Here is a 12,878-nt window from a genome sequence, read left to right as displayed (position 1 = left end):
TTATTTAATCAATTAGACGAATAATTAGGACATGATCAATGAGACATTTTTAGGTGTCTACACATACTAATTCTTTCTTATCCACATAGAACTCATAATCTAACATTACAAAATGAATACCCAATACATCAATGAATGTACAATGAGGATCACTCCTAAACTACTATCTCATATTCCTTTTCAATTACATTTACAAATACATGAAGATACATAACATAAGAGTACATAAAATCTTTTACAAATACAAAGCATTATGATACAATGTTTCTTTTCCAAGTACATAAAAATCAGGTCCAAAGAATATCCACATAATGAAGAATCCAAGAATCCAATCCACACATGCTAACATCCAAGAAGAATATCTCAATGAAAGAAGGCATCAAACCACCCCCTATGCTAGGAGATGACATAAGGTTCCAACTCACACTCAAGACCTAAGTTGACACCTAACAACCATAGGATACAACATGACATCACAAGACTCCAACATAAGAATACAACATCAAATCAAATCACATGGCTAAATCAAAGCAATCAAACTTCCAGAGGCACATCCAACAAGTCAAGGCATATGGATAATGGACACATGTAGGGAAAGAGTGTCATCACATGCTACCCTCATAAAGAAGGAGCCAAGTGTCACCCTAATAGACATGTGGAACTATCTCAACATTGGAGCCATTCAAGGGAGTTCAGTTTACCGCTCCAACGGTCTTCCCAAGCTCATCTCGAGCATACACTACTTCTAGGGCTATGAGGTTGGGCCACAAAACCAATTTTTATCTTGTTTAGTGAATTCCTAAATACCCAAACCCACTAATCAACTATTAAGAATATCACTTGTATTTACAAGAAAACTCTTCATGTGGTTCCATAGGTCTAGACCCCCTCCTAGAGCTCTAATGCTCATGACCTTGGTCCTACACATGCAAGAGCCCACTCTCCCTATCATGGACCAAAACCATAGGGTAACATAACAAGATACATCATAAAAACAACATGAATCTCAACACGGAATGCATCCAAAACTCATTACAAATATGTTGCAGCTTATTTACAAAGATAACCATCAACATGCAATCTAAGAGCCACTTATCAAGAATCAAGCCATAAGCTCAAAATGCCAAAATGCAACAATAAAGAGAGCCTCAAGAATGTCAAATGCACATAGATAAGGGAAATACATGAATCCAATAACATTGAAAACTCCTCCACAGTGAGGCACTACATATCCTCTCATTGGAGTTGCAAATTATCCATCCTCAACAACAAGGACACACTCAACTTGCTGAAGCAACATATCAATACCTCAACCGTCAAGCACAAAACCACTTGCCGGAGCCAAAATGGATTCATATGCATCAAAAATGAATAGCACAGTGCCCAAAACCATCAAATATGATAAATCAAGCCTCTGGAGTGAAAATCAAGCCAAGAAATCAAATCGAGAACTTCAAAATTGCTTTAGGAACTGTCTAATCTTCCTGTAGTGCTTTTGTCATAGAGACACAACTTTAGAAAATGGGAAAATGAATTAATGAAACTTGCCTAAATTCAGGCAGGGGCTCAACTAGAGTCTGTGATCGACCCAGAAGATATTAAAATCCATCACAAACACATAATAGGATTTGCACAAGATCAAAAAGATCACATATACAAGATAAACAACTCAACTGACGAATACTTGCACAAAAAGGATCACAAATACAAACACATCTGATCCAAAACACACCAAACAATCATCAAACAATAAGAGGTCCTGAAAAAGGATTTCTAAGGCAATACAAGCCTTCACAAATAAAAAACCAACACTTAGAACATTCATAGGGAGATTATAGCCATAAAAACCACATATCATGAAACACCCATTTCCCAACACCGCATAAATTCAGAAATTCCAGATTCAAGTTGTAACCTTTTCAAAATTAATTTTCTTACAATCAACTCAATAGTAAACAACTAAAATCATTCCCATAATTTTCCCAAAACAATCTTTTAGCAAACACTCGCAGACAACCTTTCCTGGAAACTCAAAACTAAGAATATGAAGTTAGATCCAACCTGGAAAAGAAGCAATGACAATGAAAAATCGATGAAGAAATCTCCAAATCCAACAAGCTCCAAATGCAATCCACAATCAAAACCAAAATCCAAATCCTTCAAGCAAATCTGAAAATTTGTTGCGAAAGCCAGCCTCTCGTGAATGCACGGGAAACCAAAGATATACTAAAAATTAAACCTCAAAACTTTAAATAAAAATCGACCAATCAAAAAAATCCTCAAAACAATATATTATGCCAACATAGAGCAACAGAGTCATAAATAACCATCTAAGCATCAACCATATGTCTAAACAAGTCTATCAATATGTAAATCAAAACACAAGCCTAGGAGGGGCACTACATCCACAAGCATCATGAATTGCCACAATAATGACCGCAACATCACCACTTACTAGAATCTCCATCATCACTATACCGAAACCTCAAGAACACAAACTGAACTAACTATCAAACTAAAAGATTCACTTGTAGTCCTCCAAATCACAAACAATTTGAATTGAGGACACACTTGAACATCCCAAACACACTGCCAAATCCACAAACCAAGATATTGCAATGCGGAGAAAAATCCAGAACATCAACACTGAACAATAGAAAAACCAATTGCAATATTGAATCACATAACTTGATAAAATCACCATGCAGACCTCCAAAACTTTAGCTGAATCAACTAGATACGCTTATCTTAAAACCCTTTAATCTGCAACAACTCATTTGCAACACACTAGTCAAACCAATTCACTTAATCTGACTGCAACACTGGAACACAGAGGAATATGTTGACATCATTCCAGCAAACTTCTCAACAATCCAACAGTTTGAAGATTAAGGTTTACTAAACTGTAGGGAAATAAAACAACCCTACATTTTTTATAAATTCTAAATATAGAGATGATAGGTAATCGATGTTATTAGAATCTAAATTAATTTGATTTGAGGTCGGTTAATAGAAAATATAGACACTTAGTAACCTATAATAGAAAATACATCAAATGATCGAGATATATTAGAACTTACCTCAAAATTAAGAAAATATAATTGACCTTAGATGTTGATATAAAAATCTAAAATTAGGAATTGATATTAAATCTATGATCAAAGACCTAAATATTATTGAGATATGGATGTTTTAGGAACTTGGGGATGAAAACAACAATATGGTTAAAGTGTTATAATAATTCTTTGGAAGGTCCATTAATGTCTAATGCAAATTTTGACCTTCATTAGTTGCAAAAGATATTTGCATAATGAAAACTAGCTGGTACTCAGAAATATCATTGGGTCTTGCTATGACAAAGGGAAGGGCTTTCTACTCTCTTGCTAGAAAAAAGGCACTAGATTGATTCAACAATGTAAAAAGCAAAGGAACATGGAATGTCAGATGTTGAGTAATTGTATTTGATTTAAACTAACATTGAATGTGTGATCAAATATGTTAATATGAGTTAAAAATTCTTTTTTATTGTTAATATTTGATGTGATCATTTGATATTTGAAATGAACTACGATGATGTCTTTAAATATATAATCATAGACAAACAACTTGATGGATTTTATGATTTGGGACCACTTAAGGATATAAACCTTAGAAGGACCTCATTTAGAATGTGGACATGTGTGTGTGTGTGTGTGTGTGCGCGCGCGTGCGTGCAAAGTGATACAAAAAAGACGGATAAAATTTTGAGGTATGTACTTTTATTCTCTATAATCAGATATTTGTACACATTCTTTATTTCTAGTTTTCACATGTCATTTAGTCTCTATCTATATTAAAGAATAAGAATGTTCATCATAATCATTCATACGATTAACTTTTGCAATGATAAAAGAATATAATACAATAACTTAAAAACTTCATCATTATCTAAAAATGAACACAACACCTCAAACATACAAACCTCAACCATATATATACAAAAATTCTCATTTAATCCCATTACTATATTTCCATACTAATTAAAATTGATAGATAAACTCGCCCTTTTAAAAGAGTACTTCTGAAAGAAAATTCCCCATCACCTTTAGGAAAGTAGTTACCAAATACATGGGACCATGCCCTACAATATAAAAACTTTAGGGTAATCTATAAAAAATGAATGGAATGTACCTTTTCATGGTTATTATCTAAAACTTTAGTGGAAAAAGTTATTGCCTCAAAATATGGGCAGCAATGTGAAGTATGATAGCCAACATCATCATGGTGACACAAGGAATAATTATCATTGTGGTCATATGTGGAAACTTTCTTTTATATATTCGTTATAACAAAATATACGTGAAGCTTTTAAACTTTGAGTGTTAAGTATGATAGCCAACATCACCATGGTGACACGAGGAATAATTATCATTGTGGTCATATGTGGAAACTTTCTTTTATATATTCGTTATAACAAAATACACGTGAAGCTTTTAAACTTTGAGTGTTAAGTCATTTTAGTTTTTAAAGCTATGTGGGGCATAACACCAATACTAAAATGGTCACTTCAGCTTTATCTCATGGAGAAGACCAATTATAATTATTCTAATTATTTTTAAATGAAATAAAATATAATTATAGTGATGATTTTATAATGTAAATTATTTAGCTTTTTTAATAAAATTGTTATTGATAATGGTGATGGATTTGCTTTTCATTTTCTATTAAATGTGATGATTTTATAATATATATTAATCCTCATTTCTATCAACTATCACAGATAATGGTTTTATAATATAAATTAATATTTTTTTTCTTCCGATTATCATATATGATGGTTTTCTAATTAATTTGAGCATATTTTATTTATATTTTTTAAGAAGAATAAAATTATGATGGAGATAAATTTTTCTTATGATTTATATGTTGATAGAGTTTTGTCATTCATTATTGATTTATACATAATAGAAGATTTAAATGCAACTATGTTTATTATGACGTGGTTAAATTTATTTATTGAGATATAGTAATATTTTTTATTATATTTTAATGTATGTTTTTGTTTTTATTATCTTGATATCACAATAATATTGTTTATTTATCTTATTTCATCTCATCTTAAATTGTCTCACCGTTTAATTTTTCAATCAATTTAAGAGAGACATATCATTTGTATCATTCATATCACTTAAATTAACTAAATAAAGTATCATTCAATCCCTTTTGCAACAACCCCTGTAATTGTCTATTCAACTATTCACTTTCTGCTAGATTCATTATGTAGGTTGCCTTATTTGAGAAATTGGCTCCAAGAATTAGGTTCATCTTGTGACTTATCTTCCTCATCAGTGGTAATCATTCATGTATGTTATCAAATACAATATCCTGAAACTCATCTAATAAATCTGCAACTTCTACAGGTACATCTTTTACTTCCTCTTTGTTAACTTTAGGAATTGAATAAAAACATGTATGCTTGTTCTTCATGCCATCTAAAATTTCCTTCCATATACCATACATATTCTTGCATTACAACATACCTTTTCCTCTACCTCCTTCAATGGCTTCAACTTGTGTTGAACTCCATCATTTTTCAAGGAATAGGTATTTGCACACCTATCATGTACTGCATGATGATTAAATTGTCATGGTCTCCCTAACAACATATGACAAACATCCATAGATATAATACCACATAAAACCTCATCATGATAGTTTCCAATTTTAAACTTTAATAGACATTGTTTGTTGACCAAAGCATTGTGGTACTTCTACAATTAACCAGTTTGATAGGGACTAGCATTTCTTCTCTATAACTTCAATTTACCAGCCATTTCCTTTGAAACAATGTTATCAATACTACCACCATCTATAATAGTATTACAAACTTTACCATTACACTTACATCTTGTGCGAAACATATTCTTTCTTTGGGCTAGTTCTTTTTCATCATTCACCAAGACTCTTCTAGTAACAAGAACCTCTAATCTCTCTGCATCCTCAATAAAGTGAAGAATCAACATCTTCATCTACATGCGCAACTTGTGCATTACCTCCAGATCTTCTACGTTGTTGGTTGATAGATTTTGTTCCCTTTCAAAATATAACCATATGACTCGATGCTCACACAAAAAAACAAATTATCAATCAACAGTTGGATAAGTTGCAACTATCTCTGCAACTTTCCTCTGAATTTTAGAGGTACAACTCCCTCTTATGATATAAATTTTTAAGTTTTTCGAGGTGTGCTTTTAACCAAAAATCAAGAAAGGAAGACTTCATATAAATAAAAGAGGAATAACACAAAATTAAATGTTCGTGGTCTTCATAACAAAGTATAAAGATCAATCACCATATGTCTCAGAAAGAAGTCATTCATCAGTATCAATACAAATATTTATACTAAAAATGATCAATATATATATATATATATATATATATATATATATATCTTTAAAAGAAATCCACAAAAAATCTGATCCGAATACATCACAATGTATAGAATGACTTTTAATAACAGCACAAAGTATGAAATACAAAGATTCATTCAACATATCAAGGGAATCATTCAGATAAACAATGATGATAGCATCAAGCAAAATTGAAACTCTAATTAAAACAATACAAAGTATTTTTCAAATATAATTTCCCTTCTTCCTAAAAATGCAAAATTACTATTAACTTTCAAATGCCAGAAAATGTGCTCTCTTAAAAAACCGAAACCCTAAATTATGGTCCATTTCTACTTTAAATAGTTTTTACTTAACTAATCAAAATAATGGCTTCTTGGAGACAACCATTTCAAGGAAGTTTAAACTTAAACCATAAATAAAAGGTCCATCAGGACCAATAGTTCAAGAACCCAGAATTGAGAAAAAGACAAGTAATTAAAACAAGAAACTAAGAAGCAACACTCTCATCCGCACCTTCATCTTCCAACTCCTCCCCGTCATCATCTTCCTCCTAACTTGTTAATGGTGTGTCTAATGCACTACCTTGTGGGTTTACTTTCTTTCTGTAAGTTCTATAATTGGACAAAACAGGAGAATGAAGCATCAATCAAATCTGAATTGTCATATATTATATCTCCAGAAACAGTGGTAGCAACATTGAAATTTAACATTTGACTTAGAGAACCACATAAAACTTCTCCTAAAAATTTCATTTTCATCAACACAGTATTCCCAGAAATCTTCCAACTTGGGGACATGAGCATAGTGGGCAGCTCCATAGAAATTATTTTTGACATACCCTTTACTGTCTAAAATTAATATGAGCTTTTGGATTTGATTGTGTGAGATTTTTTGCATAAATGTTTGGGATCATACTAAGTGATCCATCATCAGGATGAAAGCAAAGAGAGAGCACAAGGAGAAAATGGATAATGTTGCAGACCTAGACACAATAAGAAGATGTGGACAGAGAGAGGGTGAGGGTACCGGGTTAGGACAAGTGGCAGCACCAGAGAGGGAAAAGAATCAAATAAAAGTTATTGACCAAGACCACAAGATGAAAATACCAAGATCACAACACTGAAAAGAAAGAAAAACAAAAAATAATAAGAGAAAACAAAGATTCTCTTATTGTTTTTTGTTTTTCTTTCTTTTCAGTGTTGTGATTTTGGTCTTTTCATCTTGTGGTCTTGGTCAATAAATTTTATTAGATTATTTTCCCTATCTGGTGCTGCCACTTGTCCTAACCCGACACCCTCACCATCTCTCTGTCCACATCTTCTTATTATGTCTAGGTCTGCAACATTATCTATTTTCTCCTTCTGCTTTCTCTTTGCTTTCATCTTGATGATGGATCATAGAGTGTGATCTGAAACATTGATGCAAAAAATCTCACACAATCAAATCTAGAAGCTCATATTAATTTTAGACATACTAATGGATTGTGGAAATCTAGTGATATTGATACCCCTTATTGTCAAAGTGGGTTCTCATGGGCAGAGAATGACAGAGAATGAAGATCGAAATCAGATATAATCTTATCGCAGAACCTTGCAAATTTATTATTTTTGCAGGAAAAATGGGACAAGCTCAAGGGAAAAGAATACCCTTTTTTCCTCATCTACGCATAGTTGATGTTGATAAAGGTCATCTGACGACACAACTCTAAAAACACAAGGTAGTTGGAGGCATACTTGGGAAGCTTCAATGTGTCTTTTTCATAACCTCTAACCCTTAAATATGAAAAACTCTTGAATTGTATGTAGAAACTCCCGTGCGTTTGAATTATGGCCATATCCTCTTTTGACATCCTTCTTCTAGGGTTCCCATCAATTTCATTAATGACAGTCATGAGAAAGGCATCATGCACACGAGAGAAATTCCCCATGCCCTGTCCCATTTGTAGCCAAGGAAAACAATTATAGACAGGGGCGCCATCTGAAAGGTTAACGACATGTCTCAGACCCGACCAGGAATTTCTTCTAGAGGCTATCACATACAGGAAAATTGAGCTAAAATAAAATTCCTGAGATTGTTAAACTTGATAAGCTGCTCATGAAGAGAATCACATACTAGCTTTTCCTAATTAAGTCGGTTTTCATTGTCACAAATAACAAGAATAAAGTAACACATACATTCTTCAAAGAATTCTACACCAGGCCTACCCACCACTTAGCATATCAGCATAGTGATGTCAGTAATATCATCCCTAAAAAGCTTCATTTTAATTTGAGAGGGTAATTTAGACTTCGCAGGTCAAACAACCTTCTGAACCATCCTCTGGCAATTGTATCCAGACACCAATCTACTCAATTGTAAAAATATTCTCATCCTATCTGAAAAGATATATCCAACTGCCCTTCTTTCTTAGGAATGTGCAGAGCTAAGGAGATGGTCTTTGTATTTATCTTAGCAGCTACATTCTGGTTGACATCTCGGATTTCTTGAGAGTCGGGATGATAATGTTGCACACATGAAAAGACCTACTTGGGACATGCAATAGTAGAAGGGTAGCCGCCAGCTTGAGATAATGCACACTCAATGGTTTATCATGTAATGGGAGATTTTTTCGACCTATGCAGCCTTGTTTGGAGGTCATGCATTGTGAAAGGATCAGTCTCTATGTCTTTAATAGCATCTAATTTATTTTCTATGGGCTGAGGGGTTTTAGGCGCCATAAAAGCTGAGCAGAGAAATGCTAGGGTTTACCAAAGAGGATGAAAACTTGAATTGAGATAAAATAAGAAAGAGTTATGATGAAAACAAGTGTTCATGAATGTCAAACTATAAGCTCTACTTATTTTGCCAACAGGAAAATCATAAACTTCAACAATTGTAGACACAGAGGGTTTATATTTTCAAACTTGGTTTTGCATTTTTGCCTTGAATGCCCTTTCAATTCTTTGAAAGCCTTGAATATGAAATGCATGAGCAAATTTGGAAGATATAAAAAAACCTAGAGCAATTAACTCTTCCGCTTTAACGGTTGCAGTACTGTTTCAGGATTTGTAATGAGCCTTTTATTGATTATCTCATTTATTACCCACTATGTAAAGCATTTCCCTATCATCATCATATAAATCACCGATTTCTGAGCCACTACTATTGGAGCATCGGGTGATTGAGCCTTTTAGGAAATGTCGAATAAGAAGAAAAGTGTGCAAAAAAAAAAGAGCCATATTGTGCGATCTTCTAATACAAGACTTGTGAGGGACCCATCGTTATGTGTTACCGAGGATCGAGGTATCAGGCATAAAAGGAATGAGCGATGGTATGAAATAGTCAGGTTTACCTTCCATTTGGAAGCGATAGACCCATAAGTAAGGTGGGGCCCCTTTTCGAACATAAACATGACTTGACACTGAAAGGCTTTATCGGACGATTAGGGGTTTTCAATAACTACGGGACATGGAAGGTTTACGCAATGGAGTGACCTTCATGATAATAAACATGTCAATGTGTTTATTACGAAGGGTGGGTAACATACATGTCATCCCTTAATATTGGGGACACTCATATGCTCTATGTCCTTCTTCTCCATAGTGGAAACTGTTGGAATTAAGGAACACTAAGAGGGGGGGTGAATCAATGTTCTACAAAATTTAACATTAATATGTTCTTTTCAACCACTTCATACTTTTAATCAAAATAAAGATGCAAGGACATAAAACAAACAACCACAACACCATAACACAAATATTTTGTAAGTAGAAACCCGGTTAAGAGAAAAAAAATGATGTGGAAGTACCCACAATATAGGTATACTTTGTTACAAGTATTACAATGAAGAATGCACATGAATTCAGGCACATTACCTAGAGCTCACTGCTCAAAAGGAGGCTCGCTTCCTATAAAATCATTCACAAAAGATTACAAAAATGTTTGAACTGAAGAACAACATCTGTTACATTGCTCTGTCAAAGATCCGGAGCACAAATCTCTAACTTGCCCACATGAAATTGTACATAATTGATCACTAACTTCTTTCACATTACCAAAATGATCAAAAAAATTGATCATATATATTTGTAACAAGAAACTAGATCCATCACTAGTCGGTTCATGAAGACTTAGAACATTATTCAAACGTGTATGAACAATCGATGGAATTTGATCTCCAATGATGATGCGAACCAAAAATAATTGATCACACATTGCCACAAATGTCGGCCAAACCTCCTGGATCACAAAACCAATCACCAAAACCGCTCCATCAAATCCACAAAAAGATCAACTACACAAGTTGGCTTGTTCTTAACCGGCCGCCGGAACCTGGTACTCATAAGATTGTATCTTACAAACGAATCACCACTGGAGGCCACAATTTTAGAATAAGGTGTTGTAGACATCCAACTACCTTCCCTTAGATCCACAACATAAGATGCATAAAAGAAAATAAATTTGGACCAAAATACCATACACAATCAGATGTCGTGTTCTGGTTAACCCGGTACTTAGACAATTTTACAACCTATCTTCCGGTATGAACAAATGCAACAATGTGGAAAGGTGAAATGACTTTGGTTGCCATCAATGACAACACCTGACCAACTATGCAGTGTCTCTTGCTGATAGAAACATGTTCCATGTAAGACTCCTCTTCTCAATCCTCATCATCTTCCTCTTCCACTTTGATCTCCACTATTTTGATTACATGGATGGTAGGAATTATTTCCCTTATGATTTTGACTACTAGATTTTTCATTAATTTTGATGTAGAAGCATCCCTAGTTGATGAGCAATCTTGCATCATCCAAAAATATTTCCTTTTAGTTTTGTTCTTGTTTAGTTCTTTGTGCAGTTTTCTGTGTTCTTACCGGTTGGTACCGGTAGTTGCTTGTTCTTCATGGAAAATCTTATTTTCAGTTTCTAGTTTGGTTTGTGTTCTTTATCCCACATTTTTCAATTCATTTGGGTTCTTTTCTGACCAGTTATCACTTTCGATTGACTGTTTCTGGGTTCCCAGAGAGTTCTTGTGCTTATCGATTGGTTTTCCTTCATTACTAGCATGATTCTTGGCATGTGGATCTATCTTGGGTCTAGTCCGATGTTATTTGGTGTGTGGCCAACCTTCTTTCTAAACCACATCACTTGGTTGTTATTTTCCAGAAATATTTATTTACTTCTTAGGGCCGACCTAATTACACGTTTCATTTCTTCCATTGGTAAATGTAAACTTATGATGCCGACCTGAATATGTTTTGGTGGGTATAAATATGTTATTATGTAATCATTTGTAGGAGAGGAAGTAGAATTGAGAAGAAGGATTGAGATTCAAATTTTGTGATCTGGTTGATTCTTAGAGTCCTAGATTGGATTGAATCTAGTTGGTAGCCTGCATGTAACCAGTTAATTGTCAGATGTTCTTTGATGATTATAGGATGATTGTCAGATGATTGTCAGAAGTTCTAAGGCATTAGTATGATTTGTTTATGCAATCTTGTTATGTTTTCTTGCTACTTTCATGGTGTTGCTCTTGCTGCATAAGTTGGTTGATTCTCTTTGAGTTTTTTACCAGTTATGGCTGCACCACATCTTTTGATCTTAATTTATACCTCCATAAGACCATCCACTAGTCCTTCCACCACAACCTCTTCAACTTTTCTTTCTCAAAAATATTTGTTTCAACTTATCTTCTACCTTCAAAGAAAATTGATATGTCTCTTCAATGGTAGACATTCTTAACAAACTCAATTCTTCTTGAACACTTAGGTTCAACCCATTTATGTAATAGGAAAATTTGTCCTCGTTGGCCTTATAATGGCCTATTCTGATCATGACTCAATACAAATCTTATGTATACTTGATATATTTCCCGCTTGCTTCAACCCTTGCATCTTATTCAACAAATCAGCCTCATAGCCAATAGGAATGAATTGTCTCTTCAATTGTTCCACCATTTGATTCCATCTCATTATTTTCTCCTTTCCTCTCTGATTTCTTTCCAACTGAACTTCTTTCCACCAAATATTGGTATGACATTTCAGCTTGGTCTTTGCAAACTTGACCCTCTCAAGATCTTCTAATTATTCATACTCAAAATACTCTTCCATTTCATTGATCTAATTGATCAAATCTTCTAGATTATAATTTCTAGATGTATCAATTTGGAATTTTACTTCGGAATAAGCCTATAAATAGTTAGTTTTCACAAATATTGATGATAAAAGCTACAGAAAAATCCCAAATATCAACCAATGAAATAAAGCAAAGGAACTAAGCATGAAAATATAAATATTATACATTTACCCTCCCATCTCATTGTGTCCTATCCCCATTGTTCTTGGTTGCAGATATTTGCTCTCAGACATGCACTGTGTAGCTTCCAAGATGGAAAATGTGAAATGGACAGATAACTGATAGTTGGATATGCAAGCTAAAATGGTTTAAGCTATCATGCAAGATGATAAAAGACTCCTAAAATTCTCAAAATTCTTAATTTCTAAA

The sequence above is a fragment of the Cryptomeria japonica genome, chromosome 3 (assembly GCF_030272615.1).
Source record: "Cryptomeria japonica chromosome 3, Sugi_1.0, whole genome shotgun sequence".
NCBI lineage: Eukaryota > Viridiplantae > Streptophyta > Pinopsida > Cupressales > Cupressaceae > Cryptomeria > Cryptomeria japonica.
Note: the sequence above shows the minus strand (reverse complement) of the source record.